Consider the following 4332-nt stretch of genomic DNA (forward strand, 5'->3'; position numbering starts at 1 on the left):
AACCTGGAATTAGAAATTTGGTCTCTAATCCTTTAACATAGGATAATCGTAAAGTAAACAGGGCAGTGGTGGCGCACGCCTTTAATCCCAGTACTTGGGAGGCAGAGGCAGGCGGATTTCTGAGTTCGAGGTCAACCTGGTCTACAGAGTAAAGTTCCAGGACAGCCAGCGCTACACAGAGAAAGAAAAAGATAATCTTCAGGTCATGTTAAATAGAAAAGGATACAGGATAAACATAGAACTCCAAACCTGAATGATGTAACAAATGTTTATTTCATCATCCTGGGTCTGGAGGCAGCCACTTGGCTCACCTTGGATTCTGGATTGTCTTTTCTCTAAAATTATTCTTATTCTGGCATAAGGCTGGGTGGATGTTCCTGCCACACACTGTTTCATCCTGAAAGGCAAAAGCAGGAAACAAGCTGTGCAAGTACATTTCAGAGCTCCTGCTTGTTGTGGCAGAAGGGACATTGTTCATGTCATTGGCTGACAGCATGTAGTCAGCTCACATGGACAAGCCTAACTCTCAGCCAGAAGAGCATGCTCTACCTGACAGCTGTGGGGTAGTGTAGTGCACTTATGGTTGGGCTAATGAATCTGTTCCTATTCTACACAAAATACACGCAGCTCCTCCCCAGGAAGGATTCAGATCTTATCCAATGGAATCTCAAAGTCCAGGATCTCATCTAGTCTGGGGGGGCTCTGTGTGTGTGTGTGTGTGTGTCTCTGCCTCTCTCTTTCTCTGTCTGTCTCTGTCTCTCTGTCTCTCTCTGTCTCTGTCTGTCTCTCTTATAGAAACAGGGTCCCAGGCTGACCTTGACATAGATACAGAGTCTATTGACTCTGAGACTTGAAAACTGAATAGCAGTAACATGTTTAACTGAATTAATAGTGATCATTTCAAATGTGGAAATATGCCAGAGCAACCTTTGGGGAGATTTGTTTGTTTTCTTCTGGTTTTCAACACAGGCTAGTCTCAAACTTAAGCGATCTGCCTCCCTCTCTTCCTGATTGCTGGGATGAAAGGCCTGTGCCACTACGACCTGACACCAGAACATCTTTGTACATCTTAAACATACAAATTTTTGTCAGTGGTATCTCAATAAGGCTGTATTTGTTTTGTTCTGTTTTTGAGGCAGGGTCTCAATGTGGGCTTGGCTCAGGCTGGCCTTGCATTTGGTATGTGTTGAAGATAAGCTTCAGCTTTGGTGTATATCAATCCATAGTGATTCTCTGATCCCATTGAAGAATGTTCATTTGAATAGGGAAGGTTTTTAGACTGTTCTACATTAGTAATTCCCTACCTTTCAGTGTTCTCTGGGGTTAGAAACAATTTCTTTGAACTTAGAAATAGAGGTAGGAAGATCATGGTTTGGGGGCTAGCCTGACCTACATAGTGAGGCCCTTGTCTCTTTTTGAGACAAGCATGAAGGGGCATGCCTCAGTACCCCATGCCAGCTGTAGCAGTCTCCTCTTCTTCAGCTCTTGGCTTTTCCACCTGAAGTATTGCCAAAATGTTGCTTTCTAACAAGCTGACTTTGGATAAGCAGGAAGTGAAAGGGAAGTGGGCCGTTGTGAGCGTGGACATTAGTGTTTCTATGAAGAACAACCAGATAACAAATAACCAAAGCGTCAAGGCTGCTGTATCAAGTATCACATTCTGCTTGGACATGGAGCCAAGTTGTCCTTATGAGCCACCTGATGGTGTTCCCATGGGTGACAAATACTACTTAGAAGCAGTTGCTACAGAACTCAAATCTCTGCTAGACATGAATGTTCTGTTCTTGAAGGATTGTGTGGGTCCAGAAAGTAGAGAAAGCCCATGCCAACCCAGCCATGCCAGCCCGGCCACTGGGTCTGTCATCCGGCTGGAGAACCTCCACTTCTGCGTGGAGGAAAAAGAAAAGGGAAAAACTGCTTCTGGGAACAAAGCTAGAGCTAAGCCAATTAAAATAGATGCTTTCCAAGCTTCACTGTCCAATGAGGGGGAGTCTATGTCAGCAATGCTTTGGGGACTGTGCACTGAGCCCACAGTTCCGTGGTGGGTGTGAATCTTCCACAGAACGCTGGATTCTTTTTCTTTCTTTCTTTTTTTTTTTTTTAAATGAAGGATCCAAACTACTTTGCCAAGGTTTTAGAGAGTTCAGTCTTGGGCTGAGCTAAAGGCAAACACGATCTGGCTGAAGAATAAATGCTGAAGAGTCGAGATAACTCATTGGTAGGGGAATGGCTTTTGCCTTCTTTAAACAACATAGAATTTGACTTATCTGTACAATGAAGGAGGCAAAATAGCCCTAAGATTACCTTGTCTAAGTCTGGTGAGAATGCCAAGACTGGCCAAGCTGCTGTGGCCTTTGGCATATCTGGAAGGGCTTGGACTCAGGTACTAATAGTAGCAAGCAATATTCTGAGGCTGTGGTTCAAGCTGAGTAGATTGTTTGGATTGGACCTGTGGGGCGTTTAAATGGGACGCTTTTTCCAGGAATCCAAGTCCCTCATTGATGCAGTCATGACAGTCACTTCTGGGGGTTGCATTACTATCATAGAGGAGATGTGCCCAATAGAATATGGGATAAGATCAGCATGTGAACACTCAAGTGGTGCCAACCTAAAGCCCCTGGGAGGTAAAGTCCTTCCTGGGACGGGCGCTTCCAGCAATGTTTAGTCTTTTCTTACCATTGAGTTCCTGCACACAGCTGCTAAGTCAGTTTGGTGTTTTCTGCTCTCCGTTGGGAGTTAGCACAAGGTTCAGCTAATGGCCAAGAGATGTAGCATCAGGAACCCTTAAACAGTTGCACAGCCTCTCAGCCCATCCCCTTTAGATTCCTTGGTGACTAAACCATTGCATGTTCTAGAGTGCTCCTATTTATAGTCTGTCTGCCTGTAAAAGAAAGTAAGATGTGATAGCTTAGTTCTCTGTATATTGCTGTTCATGGCTCTGCATAGAATTAAGATGAAATTCCAGTTGTAGGCTCAGAGAAATTGATGATTTTTTAACAATAAAGATGTCCACTGCGGGCAAAGGTACATGGGGTTAGTTCCCTTTCTAATATCCTTTGCTACATCTGAAGAGGGGATTAGAGAACATTTCTTCTGTACTCCCAAGACTGACCAACCATCTTCCTTACTGTACTTCCTGGTTAAGGACTGTTGAGGCATGGGAATCAATTTTTATTTTAAACAGGGTTATCAAAAGCTTTTTCAGTTTCTAATTCCTGTTAGCCTGTTTGCCAGTAGTTACAAGTACAGTTTCCTTTACATGCTAGATTTGATTACAGATCCTTTGAGTCTATCGGGCCTCTGTAGAGTCTCTCTTCTTTGAGCCATTTTGTCCCATGAAAGAATTTAGTGGGGCTTTTGAATACCACATTCTGTTTGGTCTTTACTCTAGGGCAATGTCTAAAGCAGCCTTTTGATTCAAAGCGACTTCATAGTTTTTCTCGTGAGTTGGAGTGCTCAACCTTTGCTAAATCTTGAAATTTGTGAATTACCTTTTCCCTGCTTGATAATGGGCCAGTTTTTTGTTCTTTTGTTTGTTTGGTTGGCTTGGTTTAATTTGGTTTGCCATTCCTTCCTTGTAATATTTTAATAAATGCAGCTAATACTAGCCAACTCCTACTACCAACACTTCTGTTTTCAAATCTTTTCACCCAGGTCAGACATGAGGACACAAGCCTGTAATCTCAGCACTCTGGAGGCAGAAGCAGGAGGATCACTGGGAGCTCAAGGCCAGCCTAGGCTACTAGTGACATCTGAGATAGCCTGGGATACACAAAGAAACCCTGCCTCAAAAAGGCCAAAAGAAATAGGAGGAATGAAGGAAGAAGGAGAAGAAGGAAAAGGAAGAAGGAAGGGAGGAGGAAGAAGAGGAAGGAAGGGAGGAGGAGGAGAAGAGGAAGGAAGGAAGAAAGAGGAAGGAAGGGAGGAGGAGGAAGGAAGGAGGAGGAAGAAGGAAGGAAGGAGGAGGAAGAAGAAGGAAGGAAGGAGGAGGAAGAGGAAGGAAGGAGGAGGAGGAAGAAGGAAGGAGGAGGAGGAAGAGGAAGGAAGGGAGGAAGAGGAAGAGGAAGGAAGGGAGGAGGAGGAAGAAGAGGAAGGAAGGGAGGAGGAAGAAGAAGGAAGGGAGGAGGAGGAAGAAAAGGAAGGGAGGGAGGAGGTAGAGGAAGGAAGGAAGGGAGGAGGAGGAGCCATGCTCTAGCAGACCTTGGTAGCACTGGATTGTAACTGCAGCTACTCAGCAGGAAGATTGAAAGATCAAGGCTAACCCAGGTGAGACTCCAAATAAAAAATTACCAAAAGAGGAGCTGGGGCTTTGGGGCATATAGCTCAGTGGTA

General features: G+C 44.5%; 1 pseudogene; it reads left to right on the forward strand.

Moving 5' to 3' along the window:
• Positions 1-1514: 1514 nt before the first annotated feature.
• Positions 1515-2104, forward strand: LOC127677869 (phosphoglycerate kinase 1-like; annotated as a pseudogene).
• The last annotated feature ends 2228 nt before the right edge of the window (positions 2105-4332 follow it).

This window comes from Apodemus sylvaticus, chromosome 2 (genome assembly GCF_947179515.1).
Source record: "Apodemus sylvaticus chromosome 2, mApoSyl1.1, whole genome shotgun sequence".
Taxonomy (NCBI): Eukaryota; Metazoa; Chordata; class Mammalia; order Rodentia; family Muridae; genus Apodemus; species Apodemus sylvaticus.